Raw genomic sequence first — 16,369 nt, forward strand, 5'->3', positions numbered from 1 at the left:
AAACACACTCAAAGGGGCAAACGGGGAGCCCGACAGCCAATCACTGGGCTTACGTCGGCATCCGAACCCAAACATACAGTCAGATAACAAGTAAACGCACGCAAAAAAGAAAAAGGTTGCCCGGAGAGGTCTCGCACGACCCCCTGCCTACATACCTCGTCTGGAACGAGGATCAGGGCGATGTAGTTCCCCTGAAAGGGACTGAATTGCTAACCAGAAACCGGGGAAAGACACACTACTAGGGAGCTGGACTCGAGCCTAGTGTTGTCATGCATCGTTTACCCTAAGTTCAGGTTTCTATCCTACTTGCATAAGCAAACTACCCCTATCCAGGAAAGAAGTAAGCACACAAGCATACAGCATAATTCAAGCATACATCAAATGAGAACAAGCATCTCAAATAGATATCCACATAGCACGCACTATAACCAAACAAGTGGCTCACACAATAGGTTTGACTGCCGAAGCGAGTCGTCTGTACGGGCTGGGTTTGCTCTTAACCTTGCCATTACGAGGCTAAGGTGAAGCAGATGAGAGGTGAAGTGAGGATCAGACCTCACAGCTCTTATCCCTAACCAGGGAGAGCTTCTGACAAATGAGCATGGGTCCAGAATGGGGGAACCCTTCTATACTCGATGACTCTGACACAATGTGCACTGCACGGATCTTGGGCTAGGATCTCAATGCTACAACCATGTAATGGGAGCAAGGAGAAGACTCAACTGAATAGTGGGGGGTAGACTGCATACCCCTACCTTCCACCAATTGCCTTATTTAAAGGACTTTCACCTGCTTGGCACGAAAAATAAACAACCACAATCATTGCCTCTTAAGGAGGACTTCAGACATTTATTTGCCCAGCCCGGTAACAGCCGGGTCTCCAGACTACATGAAGTTAGGAAGTTATACCTCAATGCAAGTTGCTTAAGCAAAGCAAAGCAAAAGTTCACAAGGAACTGAGCAACTAAAAGTACCTGGAAACGGTCAAACACAGTTAGTACTCAGACAGACAAAACTAAACAGCAAAAGTTTAATCAGTTAATCTATACAAATCAATGCACAACAAAGCAAGCTCAAAGTTCAAGCCCAAACTTCACAACCTACAAAACAATGTTATGTTAGTGTACAAACATCAAACAACATCAATTGCATTTAACTTGATTCATTCTCCATGTGCATTATGCTTTTGATCCTGAAAAACCAAGCAAATATTAGCAACAAGACCACTAGGCCAAGCCTAGGGTCCAAAGGCAAGAAAAATTCCTAAACAGCAAGGTATTCACCAACCAAAGTCAAATTAATGTCAAACAAGAGCAAACACACTTGGTCTCATGTTTATATCATTCATCATGTTCATGTTATGCACAAAACAAGGCAAACTAGTTCAAATGAAGCATCAAACATGCAAACAGAACTATTACATTCAAATCCACATCAAAACATTTCCAAAATTCTCAAATAAATTACACCTAAACAGGGGCTGATCCAGGTATGGCACACCAAATTTGAGCTCAATTGGGCAAATGGAACCATGTCAATGAAAATCAACAAAAACAGACACAATTTCATGCTTCAAATCACAACATCCACACATGCATCCACTTCAAAAATTCACATCTCAATGAAAACAACAAAGAAATGGATGAGACCAAAACAGGGAGGTCCTAACATGTGTCTACTACAAGCATATCAAATTTCATGATCATACAATACCACATGAGCATTTCACATTCAATCTACCAACATGTATCATACAAGCTTGCAATTGTGACCAACAGAGATGAAAAATCATGATCAAATTGAAAATGCAATATAAAATTCCACAAAAATTCACAGAGCATCCTAACATGTTAACTAAGCATCATGCAAAATTTCAATCAATTTCAACATGTATAGGTCACTCAAATAATTCCAGCAAATTGACATAATGAGGTGTGACACACATTGTCACACCTAAGTTCAAAAATTCATAACTCCCTGGCCAGGTATCAAAAACTCACAAAGTTTACATGGAAATGAGCATCAATGAGTCAAGAATCACCACAAAAATTTCCAGGCATTTATTTTACATTATGTGCATTTCATGAATCAATTGGCAAAGTGTAGCAAAAATGGACACATATGAAAGAACCTTAGGGCAAATGATATTTTCACCATGCACAACTTTGACCAATAGGTCAAAAAAATTCTACACTCATCAACAAAGTCATAGAAAAAATCCTCACATTTTTATGAATTTTCTACAATTTTTGGTGAATTTTTCAATGTGTTATGAATTTTTTATAAATTAATTAAATAAATTAAAATGACAATGGCAATCTTGTAAATACTTCATGGCGCGGGCGGTAAACATCACATTTAAAATTTCAAACAGAAACAAAGATCTGGCACGCTTCATTCATCGTTTTCAGCCAGCAACTTTTCCAGAATTCCAAAAATTCGAAGAACAACAAAAGTTCAAGGAAATGGACAAATAGATATCCGTTCGAACCGTCTAAACATGAGGAACATGAATATCACCTTATTTTTGGCTAAAAGTTCCTAAATCGAACGAATCGTGCAAGTTAGGGTTTGTGTTCATAACTTCAAACTTAGATTTCTCCTCCTATGGTTCATCATTTGCTAAGCTACAACTATCATCGTGCTCTACAATCAATGCTCTACACAAAGCACACAACAATTCATTGAATCTTGAAACTCGAAAAAACTCCAAACCTGGAAATGGCAGTACCGTTCGCGACGTTTCCAGGCCTATGAGTCCAAAACAGCTGCGCAACAAGCTTCAAGAAGTTGAGTTCCACGCTCAGGTTCACTTGATTTCACTCCTAAAGCTTGCAATTCGAATTCACCATGGAAGAGGCAATGTTGAACAGTCGAGAATCAAGCCTTTTCCATCTTCGAATTCCAAAAACAGTTGATGTTGATGATGATATGAGTTCAGATCAAAAGGAATTTTGAAGTTTGGTTGAGGAATGATGAAGAAATGTCGATTTCAAGTTCAATGTTCTTGATGAAATCTTGGAGAATTGGAATGGTTTTTGATCTTGATTTGTGGTGAATGATTATTCTGTTATGCTTAGCAAGTGATTAGGTTTATATATGTGACCTTAATTATCCCTTAATCATGCTTAATCAACCAAATGCATTGTTAGTGTAAATGTCATTTTCAAGTGAGGGGTAAAATTGGAATTTCCAAGGCCAGCTCATTGCCACCTGTTTTGACAGCTCATACACCTTCCAAATGTCATGTGTGAGCTGTTGAAACTTGTCTCATGCTCATTGGTTGTGTAATTCTCAATTTCACTATGTGTATGGTTATGTCCAAATTTAACCATTTCATTTTTCAAGCCAAATCTCAAATTACAAGCCTTTGCCAAGAAATGATGATTCCAACAAATTTTAAATGTCATTCATGAGGTGTAGCAAAAATCCCCACTCAAAAATTCCAATTATTTTGAAAGTTGGACAATTTTGCCCTTGGTCCAATTTAACTGTCCAGTTGAAAATTGACCTTTTGCATTGACCACTTTTGGAAAAATCCAATTATGCACCATGAAAGTACATGTCAAATGGAGTTTGTGCATATAAAGAACTTGCAATTTGGACAAACCATGTGGAAGTTACGGCCTCCTGATTATGGGTCATTTCTGAAGTTCACTGAGCCATAACTTGACAACCATACATGGGATTTTCAAGTTCTTGGACTTTTTGGAAAGGTGAGAACAAGATCTACAACTTTCATGTTGAACAAATTTTAATTTGAAGCTTCCTTGGACACGTGGCTTTGAGGTCAAAAACTTTCCATTTTTGGAAACTTCCATTACAAGTCACTTTCTATTTTTGGCAGTTTTTGTTCTGACTTGATTTTCTCCATTCTTAAGCTTTGATATGTCAAATAACACTTGTTCCAACATGAATGAAGTGTATCCAACTCATTTTCACCTCCACATCCATCAGATCATGTACAGTTGACCACAGTTGACTTTTCATCTAATAGATGAATCTGGCAATGCATAGATCAATCTGAGCTTCAATCTTCAACTGAAATGGCTCAAGGGTGAAGCCCTATCCTCAATAAGCACAAAATAATCATAGAATGAACCCCATAACCATCACAAACCTCATCTCCTGATTATGCCCTGATTGGCCCAATACAACTGATTAGGGTTGACCAGTGGTCAAAACCCTAATCTCCAGGAATCTTCTTCAATCTTCTGATGACATCCAACCATGATGATGATGATGTATCATTGCAAACAAGATGAAGACCAATATCCTTTGAGAATCATGAAACCCTAATTCACTGCCCAATCCTCAGATGGCCAATGATCAGTCAATACCCTAGGCTTGCACTTTGACTTCCTCATCTTCTGATCAAGACTTGGGAGTATGGCTTGCACAATGTAACCACATGATATGCAATATGCAATGCCTAATGACCTAAAATGATATGCAATATGTTAATGCTAGTCCCAAGAGAGAAGGGCAAATTTTGAGGTGTTACAGCTGCCCCTATTCAATCCACTGTGAACCTGTCGATATGAACAGCCTCGGCTTTCAGATGATCAGGATGAAGAGTGATTGAATACCAAGAACAGACGAACAATTTGCACTCTGATGGGATGATAATTAACAACGCCTGTCAGCATCGGCGAAGAAACAAACTCAAAAAACGTCGACCTGGATACCAAAATAAATGGTAACGCAGGGATAACCATGGCCTGAACACCACTCATCCGCTCGGGATTATCACTCTCTCTTTTTAAGCTTTTCTTGAACCCCGAAATTTTCCTTATCTTTCTTCATTTTCTTGAACCCCAAGATTTTCTCTTGCGCAAATGATCCTCGGATCCCTGCATTTGAACCCGGCTCTCCTTTTTTCATTTTCTTGGCCTGAACACCACTTTGGTCTGAACACCTCTTCGGTCTGGATACCACTTCGGTCTGGATACCGGGAAACTGGCCGGATTGCCGCAAGCTGCATCGATCTAATCATCATGAGCTTCTTCGATCTGGAAATCGGAATTGGCCGGAGTGCCACAAGTTCTTCGTCCTGACTGTTGAGAACCTCTTCGATCTGGAAATCGGAAACTTCTTCGATCTGGAAATCGGAAACTGGCCGGATTGCCACAAGTTCTTCGTCCTGACTGTTGAGAACCTCTTCGATTTGGAAATCGGAAACTTCTTCGATCTGGAAATCGGAAACTGGCCGGAATGCCACAAGTCCTTCGTCCTGATGGTTGAGAACCTCTTCGATCTGGAAATCGGAAACTTCTTCGATCTGGAAATCGGAAACTGGCCGGAATGCCACAAGTTCTTCGTCCTGATGGTTGAGAACCTCTTCGATCTGGAAATCGGAAACTTCTTCGATCTGGAAATCGGAAACTGGCCGGAATGCCACAAGTTCTTCGTCCTGATGGTTGAGAACCTCTTCGATCTGGAAATCGGAAACTTCTTCGATCTGGAAATCGGAAACTGGCCGGAATGCCACAAGTCCTTCGTCCTGATGGTTGAGAACCTCTTCGATCTGGAAATCGGAAACTTCTTCGATCTGGAAATCGGAAACTGGCCGGAATGCCACAAGTTCTTCGTCCTGATGGTTGAGAACCTCTTCGATCTGGGAATCGGAAATTGGCCGGAGTGCCACAAGTTCTTCGTCCTGATGGTTGAGAACCTCTTCGATCTGGAAATCGGAAACTGGCCGGATTGCCACAACGACCCATGCTGAGGATGACAAGCCCTGAGCCGACTGCTCTCTATTCAACCCTGGAAGACAAACACTTCGCGTTTAGCTGGGGATTATCTTCTTTCTTGTTTTTCTTTTTGGACCCCGAAACTTTCTTGATTAACATTCCCATCTCTGCCCGACAGAAACTTACCCTCCAGTATCGTACTACTGGGAAATATCCTTGATTAAAACCATGATGTTAGACTCCTCGGAGTAACACCTTCACTGTCTGATAAAACCAATCCTCAAGCGGTAACCACGGCTTGAATCGCGCTGATCGCGTAACGTCTTCTGATTTTATTTCCATCTCTGTCCGACGGAAACATTTCCTCCAATATCGCACTACTGGGGAACACTGCTGATCTGACGTCATGATGCTAAACTCCACAGAGTAACATCTTCGCTTCTTGGCACAACCACCTCTCAAACGGTAACCACGGCTTGAGACTAGCTCTATGCTTGCAACAATGATGCATGATCTTTTTCTGCGTAATGCTCCATAATTATGGAAATGCTACGCGATTTATTATTTTTTCTATGCAATATGCTATGCTTACTCTACATGATGAATGCATAAAAAGGCATCCCCCTCAAGGGACTCTTCTGAGGAACACGAGACACTCCGTTGAGGAACACGTCAATACTCCAATCTCCACCCTGCTGGGGAATATCACTGTTGCTGGGAATAAGGCAACCCTTGCTGGGGAAGAACCTCCTTTGCACCCAATCCACTCGAGAAACTGCTGGGGATAAACACCACCCACACTCTGTGGGGATACAACAGTCTTGACTTGCTAGGGATATCAATCCTGACTCCGCTTCGGGAAAACCCTCACAGATACCTGCTGACTTCACTGGGGAAATGCTCACAGATACTCCGCTGGGGAAAATAGCAATCTCCAGACTCAACTGGGGACGCATCACTCTATCACCTGCTGGGCAACCCTCCTGACCCTGCTAGGGAAATGCCTATTATTCCGCTGGGAACAACCCATGCAATCCATAGGTAGGATCAACTCAGCTGAGCATGCAAAATCCGCCCGCTACGGGAATTTGTTCGATCCACTGGTAGGATGAACACTGTTGGAGATATATTTCTTTGAAAAAGACCCGCTCCACTCGGGGAACTGCTGGAGATATATTTCTTTGAAACCCGCTCCACTCGGGGAATAGCAACCTTCAGACCTGGCTGCTGAGGAAACATCGTTGTAAACCGGCCGGGGACAACCATCCTGACTCGGCTGGAGAAGTCACAGATCTGGAATCTGCTGGGGAGCTAGCCCTATGATCCTGCTCGGGGACTTAGCTGGGAAATGAGAAAAGTTGGCACCGAACACCCGTCGACTCATCAAACCACGGTATCCACCTCCCAATCTCGTATCAGCTTTCCACTTTTGAGAATTTCCAGACTCGTCTGGACCTTTTCTGCTCCATCATCTTATATTCCAAGTCGCCTCGCGCTCGACGAGAAACGTACTCCTGGGATTTATACAGAAATTTCAATTTTCCGACTTTGAAGAGTCTTCTTGATTAATTTCAAAGGTCGTCGTCGGACGTCTCGTCGTCTCTCCGTCCTTTCTTCATGCACTCGTCCCTGATCGGGCTCTGCAGGGAATTACATACTTTCCAATCTTCCGACTTTGAAGAGTCTTCTTGATTATCATCAAGGAACGTCGTACGTCTCAACGTCTTCGTCGTTCTTTCATATTCATTCGTCCCTGGTCGGACTCTCTGGGGATCTGTTACAAAGCTTCCACATCACAACCTGCAAGTGAGTGAAAATATCCAACAGTTCCTGCAAAACAGATCATCAGATAAAACCATGCCCCAGGCGTGCCAAGATCTCAACACTTGGGTCACTCAACCTTCCGAATAAGATTTCAAGTTTTCAATCTTATAAACATGCATTGGAAGGAACCTGTATGTCTTAAAATGCAAGATTCTTTATCAAAAATATCTGGATGTTTTTGCAATCAAAGCGGTAATGAAAAACAAAAACAAAATTATTTGACTGAATATGCATTTTATTGATTGGAAAAGTGTGTCTCAAACGAGCAATACAAAGGAAGCAATTCCTGAAAAGAGGTAATTGCACAAAAGGAAAAATCTATCCTAATGGCAATGTGAAACCCGTGATCTCATCGAGTTCCAACTCGGTTACACCCCATATGTCCTCAGACTCTCTATGCTTTCTGCCTTCTGAACAAGATGATTCCAACCGATCCCTACCGGGTATTATCCATGATGCTTCAACCAAAGCGCAAACGATCATGCCAGACGCAGTTGTTCGTTTCAATCCCTCTTTTGCCTGGACCGCCCTTTCGGGTTTTCAGTCCACCGGGATACCCTTTTTTGCCCAAGTCGCCTTTTCAGGTTTTCGACTTGCCGGGTGTACAATTTTCATTTTATCCCTAATTTTTGCCCGAACCTTTCTTTCTGTTTTTGGTTCGCCGGGATGCCCCTTTTTGCCTGGACTATTTTATTCTTTTCGTCCAGCGGGTCAATTATACGAAGTATTTTTTAACTGCGTCCGCATTCACAGGGGATGGAAAATCTTCGCCATCCATGGTCGTTAACAACAAGGCTCCGCCAGAGAAAACCTTCTTGACCACGAATGGACCTTCATAATTCGGCGTCCATTTGCCCCTTCGATCGTCTTGAGGAGGAAGGATCCTTTTCAGCACCATATCACCCACGTGATACACCCGAGGTCGCACCTTCTTGTCAAAAGCACGCTTCATCCTTTGCTGGTATAACTGCCCATGACAGATGGTTGCTAGCCTCTTTTCTTCAATTATGCTCAACTCTTCATACCGGGTCCTTACCCATTCAGCCTCTTGCAATTTCACGTCCATCAGGACTCTCAAAGAGGGAATCTGAACCTCAACAGGTAACACGGCTTCCATCCCATATACCAATGAGAAAGGAATTGCCCCAGTAGACACACCGAAGATTAATACCCAGGATACCAGTTTCCTACTCAATCACACCGTCGTTGGTGTATTCAAACGTTATCCGGGCAACAAAATCTTATTCTCCTTAACCTCCCCATCAGACATCAGAATCCGTTCGGATTTGGGGTCAGGCCCCTCCTCCGGGATCGGTCACTCTCAATCTTTCGATTTGAGTACCTCGAGATGTCCTCATCAGGGAACTCAAACTTCATCGGTTGATAACCTCAACGGGTTGCAGAGAGATATAATCAGACAACACACCCCTTGATTGCTTTCTGAGCGGATCACAAATCAGTCAACATTCTTTTGCTCTCCCGCAACCCGTCCGGTCGATGCTGGCTTCTCAAACACATACCCGATCGGATCCATCTCGGAAATCCACAAAGTGGCATGAATCAGCATATACTGTCTCAGTCGGCGAGCAGCCTATGCCAAAGTACAGCAAGTTTTCTCGAACAGCGAATGTATTGTTTCACAGTCGACAAACTTTTTGCTAAGGTAAATTGCATGCTCTTTTCGACAAGACGCGTCATGCTGACCCAATACACCTCGTAGACCCCTCGAAGGCTGTCAAGTACAGATTAACAGTCTCTCCTCCACAGGAGACATCGGAATCAGAGGTTCCTGCAACTTATCCTTTTATTTTTTCAATGCCCATTGGCAACCATTATTTCACCTGACCGTTTGATCTCTTTTTTTTTCAACATCTTGAATATGGGTTCCTACGTGGCTGTTAGATGAGATGTGAACCACGACAGATAGTTCAATCTTTCTAGGAGACCACGAACCTCTCTTTTTCTTTCTCGGTTCAGGCATTCCCCTTTTTTTTTTTTTTTTTTTTTAAAGCAGGGTGAACCTCGATTCCTCCCTTACAATGAACCTCAACATCTTACCGGACTGCACTCTGATAGTGCACTTACTCGAATTCAACCTCAGTTTGAATTGTCTCGACTGGTCAAACCGACTTGGCCAGGTCTGCCAAATGCCCCTCTTCGGTTTGGGACTTTGCTATCATGTCATAGCATAGTATTCAACTTCATGATGAATCATATCATGAAACAAAGTCACCATGACTCTCTGATACAGGCACTGGCGTTCTACTTCTTTAGAGGACGGTCTTCTCTCCTTGGCAGCTTGTGCACAGCGACATCGGTGTTCAACCCTGGCATATTCTGACATGACCAGGCGAAGGTATCCACCTGCTCTTTCAACAAGGCTACCATTCTGCTCTCAACTCGCCTCTGAAGCGGCTCTAATTTTCACTTCCTTTCTGACCTTGGTGCTTGGCACAACAATCTCAACCCGCTTCACGTGCGGCCGAATCACCTTCTCCTCTTGTTTAAACAACCTGGCTAATTCCAGCAGATCACAATCTTCTCCGCCTCCTTCTTCAGCAAGATAGATCGGTTTGTCGAAGTCATATGAGGGGTAACCAAATTGTTATCAACGAGATCCGGAGAATTATTTTTGAATTCGGGACGAGACAAATCAAAAAAGGAAAATGAAAATAAACATTGCCCTTTTTATTTGTTTTTAAACTGCAAAAATAAATGAAAAACAGGGAACACCGTTTTTTGACTGAAAAACATCCATTTATTAATGATGCAGAATGCAAATTTAAACATGAGGTGGCCCTTACAATGGACCATTACGTGTCGGGCAACACGTATGGCTTTCATGCAGATAAAAACTGAAAACAAGAAACATTACTCTTCAGGCTGAGTGTCAGTGATGATCTTGTTTAGGCCTTCCAGCTTCCTGGTACACACGATTTTATCCATTGATCAATCTCCCAGTCACTGCCAGTTTCTTTACCCACTGTATAGGCGTGATCTGAATCTAGCATTCCGGCACTTACAAAGGTGAACGACGGACGACGTCCTCTGTTATGCTCAGACGAGTCTTGACCTGGACGATAACCAATCCCAAACATATCCGCCTTTACCACGATGCCTATGATCTGTCCCCAGCCTGGGATCCCTCCATTTCTCACCACTTCCAATGCCTGCTTGTAAGAAGAAATGAACGGCTTTTTCTCTTTCTCAACACCAATGGCATTTTCCCCCATGACGGTTTCAGCTGCCAGACTGAGTGCTTTACACCTTGCATCGTCCATTTCTACTTTCATCTTTCTCTGGACAGATTCCTCAATTACTACACACCCCTTTGTAGCGATGGATGCACAACAATCATCAACACGAGGGAAAGCTCCACTTTTTGTTGGACGTTTTGGGACCACAGACATTGGCACTTTTAAATGATCCTTCTCAGTCACCTCTATCCCTTTCTTGTCCTTCGACACCATTTTCACTTTTACCAGACCATGTTTTGACGCGGGGTTAGCACTATCATCTGCCATCGGTGCAAAGCTGATTGCCTTAGAATCCACCAAGTCCTGGACCACATGCTTAAAAGCTTTGCAATCCTCAACATGATGTCCGGGTGCCCCAGCATGGAACTCACACCTGACATTCTCATCGTAACCGGCAGGCCTCTGATCAGGTTTTAACAGAGTCAACGTCCTCGGCTGCACCAATCCAAGATCCTCCAACCTCTTGAACAGAGAGGCGTAAGTCACAGGCGGCTTATTGAAATGACGATCTGTCGTCCTCCTTCTCACTTGGCCCACAACTCTCTGTGTCCTCTGTTGAGGTGGTGATTGCCGCTGTTGTGCAGATGAATCACCAACAGGAATGGTTACGGTGGCAGCGTAAGGGTGGTAACGATCCTTACCGCATTCTCTTTTAGTCTGCGCACCACCTGATTCAACCTTCTTCTTGGGCTGACCACTGTCAAGGGATTTCTTCACTACAGAGTCAGAGGGATTTGTTACTTCGGATGACGGAGCCTTTCCCTGAACTTTTTCCTTAATCATCCAGCCCTCAATCCTTTCTAATCTCTCGGCCATAGCTTTCTGCCCCAAGGCAAGCCCTTGCACAACACTGACCAAATCCCTCACCATCTCTTTCAGTTCGAGGATGTCGGCGTTGGGAGGATCCATCAGTCGAGGAGTATTGCGTCTGGTGAAGTATCTGTGAGGGCGTGTTGAGTGCAACGGTATGACTCTGCGAGCACGAGCAATGATTCCTGCAAAACAGCAAACAGGTTAATATGCATGAATGCAACGTCCATCCATATGAGGAAGCTTCTGTCTTTCGATCCTGGTTTCATCGAGACAGATAATATTTCACCAATAACATTTTGACATCCAGATGTCTCTCAACCAGATTCTCAATCCATAGCACTCCCCATATGACTAGACGTGGGTTTGGTGCAGATGAATGCAAAATGAGAATGATGCAGATGTATGCAATGCATTGTGCCATCCTCCAAGTCATCTGATCCTCTGTACTGAATCTCTGATCTCTGAACTGATCACAACCATCCGAGGGAACATGTAACCACAAATCCAACTCAAGGGTTCCGAAATAAACGGAAGACAGATACATCATCATCATCACCATCACCAATCTCTGAGCAGATACCCGTCATCATCTAAATCGGCCCGGGGAATCCTGAAATAAACGGATCCCCACTGATAAATAACTCGGCCCGGGGAATCCTGAAATAAACGGATCCCCACTGATACATCACGGACAGCATTCCGGCGTCTCGGAAATAAACGGCCATAAATCCGACTTATAAATAGGACCCACGGAACAAATAGTCACCATCTGAGTCACCATCCGAACATGCATCTGAAAGAATCACCCTCCCCTCACAGGTAAATTCTAAACAGGTCATCCTAAGGCGGATAATAGTCTCGACAATCGGGCAGAGATACTCAATGGGTTTGCCCTTTCGGGTGTGCCATTGTAGCTCTCCTGAGATCGTCTAAACCAAAGATCCGGGAAATGATCGGTCACCAGAGTCAACAGCTCAAAAGAGATAACCCAACCAAAGTGGAAAACCCCACTGGAAGAGCACTTCTCAGATGAACCTCGTCCGGCTTGTGGTATGTCACATCGCAACATCATGCCCAACCGACATGTGAGCGACGCGAGACCACGCTAATCCTAGGTGTACACTCGGGCCTAGGTTTTAGCCCCACTCAGAACACCCACCCCAAACAACAGAACCACCTGCAGAGGACGGCAACAACATGATAGTATGATGCATGCAAGTATTTAATGCACATATATACATGGGTTAGAATAATAAATGCAATAAATAACACAACAAGCAACCTAAACTATCCTAGAACGCTAGGAGAGACTCGCTTAGGGACCATGGACCAGCATAGGTCTACACGACGAGCTCCCCAGCAGAGTCGCCAGCTGTCGCATCCTGCGAAAAATCAACCGGCGAGACTCAAAATAAAAACACACACAGAGCCGCCACTGCGCGTTATTTATCCCAAGATAGGGAAAGGAAACGCTCAGAAAAACCTGGAAAGACATGGTCTCGCGACCAGAGAGAAAGGGTAAGGGAGTCGGTTACGCGAGGGGAAGGTATTAGCACCCCTCACGTCCGTCGTACTCGACGGGATCCACGTCCTAGAATAAAGAAAAGGTTGCTAAACATCACACACACACACGGGGAACGCAGGTGGGGTTAGGAGAAACGGGCTCGATAAGGTATCGCACCTTATGCCTACATATCTTGTCTGGAACAAGAATCAGAGCCACTGTAGTTCGGCTTACGCACGCCAAACAACACAAAACATACAAACAAGCAAGAGTGGCAAACATGGAGCCCGACAACCACCGGATGGAATTACGTCGGCATCCGAACCAAAACACACTCAAAAGGGCAAACGTGGAGCCCGACTGCCAATCACTGGGCTTACGTCGGCATCCGAACCAAAACACACTCAAAGGGGCAAACGGGGAGCCCGACAGCCAATCACTGGGCTTACGTCGGCATCCGAACCCAAACATACAGTCAGATAACAAGTAAACGCACGCAAAAAAGAAAAAGGTTGCCCGGAGAGGTCTCGCACGACCCCCTGCCTACATACCTCGTCTGGAACGAGGATCAGGGCGATGTAGTTCCCCTGAAAGGGACTGAATTGCTAACCAGAAACCGGGGAAAGACACACTACTAGGGAGCTGGACTCGAGCCTAGTGTTGTCATGCATCGTTTACCCTAAGTTCAGGTTTCTATCCTACTTGCATAAGCAAACTACCCCTATCCAGGAAAGAAGTAAGCACACAAGCATACAGCATAATTCAAGCATACATCAAATGAGAACAAGCATCTCAAACAGATATCCACATAGCACGCACTATAACCAAACAAGTGGCTCACACAATAGGTTTGACTGCCGAAGCGAGTCGTCTGTACGGGCTGGGTTTGCTCTTAACCTTGCCATTACGAGGCTAAGGTGAAGCAGATGAGAGGTGAAGTGAGGATCAGACCTCACAGCTCTTATCCCTAACCAGGGAGAGCTTCTGACAAATGAGCATGGGTCCAGAATGGGGGAACCCTTCTATACTCGATGACTCTGACACAATGTGCACTGCACGGATCTTGGGCTAGGATCTCAATGCTACAACCATGTAATGGGAGCAAGGAGAAGACTCAACTGAATAGTGGGGGGTAGACTGCATACCCCTACCTTCCACCAATTGCCTTATTTAAAGGACTTTCACCTGCTTGGCACGAAAAATAAACAACCACAATCATTGCCTCTTAAGGAGGACTTCAGACATTTATTTGCCCAGCCCGGTAACAGTCGGGTCTCCAGACTACATGAAGTTAGGAAGTTATACCTTAATGCAAGTTGCTTAAGCAAAGCAAAGCAAAAGTTCACAAGGAACTGAGCAACTAAAAGTACCTGGAAACGGTCAAACACAGTTAGTACTCAGACAGACAAAACTAAACAGCAAAAGTTTAATCAGTTAATCTATACAGATCAATGCACAACAAAGCAAGCTCAAAGTTCAAGCCCAAACTTCACAACCTACAAAACAATGTTATGTTAGTGTACAAACATCAAACAACATCAATTGCATTTAACTTGATTCATTCTCCATGTGCATTATGCTTTTGATCCTGAAAAACCAAGCAAATATTAGCAACAAGACCACTAGGCCAAGCCTAGGGTCCAAAGGCAAGAAAAATTCCTAAACAGCAAGGTATTCACCAACCAAAGTCAAATTAATGTCAAACAAGAGCAAACACACTTGGTCTCATGTTTATATCATTCATCATGTTCATGTTATGCACAAAACAAGGCAAACTAGTTCAAATGAAGCATCAAACATGCAAACAGAACTATTACATTCAAATCCACATCAAAACATTTCCAAAAATTCTCAAATAAATTACACCTAAACAGGGGCTGATCCAGGTATGGCACACCAAATTTGAGCTCAATTGGGCAAATGGAACCATGTCAATGAAAATCAACAAAAACAGACACAATTTCATGCTTCAAATCACAACATCCACACATGCATCCACTTCAAAAATTCACATCTCAATGAAAACAACAAAGAAATGGATGAGACCAAAACAGGGAGGTCCTAACATGTGTCTACTACAAGCATATCAAATTTCATGATCATACAATACCACATGAGCATTTCACATTCAATCTACCAACATGTATCATACAAGCTTGCAATTGTGACCAACAGAGATGAAAAATCATGATCAAATTGAAAATGCAATATAAAATTCCACAAAAATTCACAGAGCATCCTAACATGTTAACTAAGCATCATGCAAAATTTCAATCAATTTCAACATGTATAGGTCACTCAAATAATTCCAGCAAATTGACATAATGAGGTGTGACACACATTGTCACACCTAAGTTCAAAAATTCATAACTCCCTGGCCAGGTATCAAAAACTCACAAAGTTTACATGGAAATGAGCATCAATGAGTCAAGAATCACCACAAAAATTTCCAGGCATTTATTTTACATTATGTGCATTTCATGAATCAATTGGCAAAGTGTAGCAAAAATGGACACATATGAAAGAACCTTAGGGCAAATGATATTTTCACCATGCACAACTTTGACCAATAGGTCAAAAAAATTCTACACTCATCAACAAAGTCATAGAAAAAATCCTCACATTTTTATGAATTTTCTACAATTTTTGGTGAATTTTTCAATGTGTTATGAATTTTTTATAAATTAATTAAATAAATTAAAATGACAATGGCAATCTTGTAAATACTTCATGGCGCGGGCGGTAAACATCACATTTAAAATTTCAAACAGAAACAAAGATCTGGCACGCTTCATTCATCGTTTTCAGCCAGCAACTTTTCCAGAATTCCAAAAATTCGAAGAACAACAAAAGTTCAAGGAAATGGACAAATAGATATCCGTTCGAACCGTCTAAACATGAGGAACATGAATATCACCTTATTTTTGGCTAAAAGTTCCTAAATCGAACGAATCGTGCAAGTTAGGGTTTGTGTTCATAACTTCAAACTTAGATTTCTCCTCCTATGGTTCATCATTTGCTAAGCTACAACTATCATCGTGCTCTACAATCAATGCTCTACACAAAGCACACAACAATTCATTGAATCTTGAAACTCGAAAAAACTCCAAACCTGGAAATGGCAGTACCGTTCGCGACGTTTCCAGGCCTATGAGTCCAAAACAGCTGCGCAACAAGCTTCAAGAAGTTGAGTTCCACGCTCAGGTTCACTTGATTTCACTCCTAAAGCTTGCAATTCGAATTCACCATGGAAGAGGCAATGTTGAACAGTCGAGAAT

The sequence above is a fragment of the Lathyrus oleraceus genome, chromosome 6, assembly GCF_024323335.1.
Source record: "Lathyrus oleraceus cultivar Zhongwan6 chromosome 6, CAAS_Psat_ZW6_1.0, whole genome shotgun sequence".
NCBI lineage: Eukaryota > Viridiplantae > Streptophyta > Magnoliopsida > Fabales > Fabaceae > Lathyrus > Lathyrus oleraceus.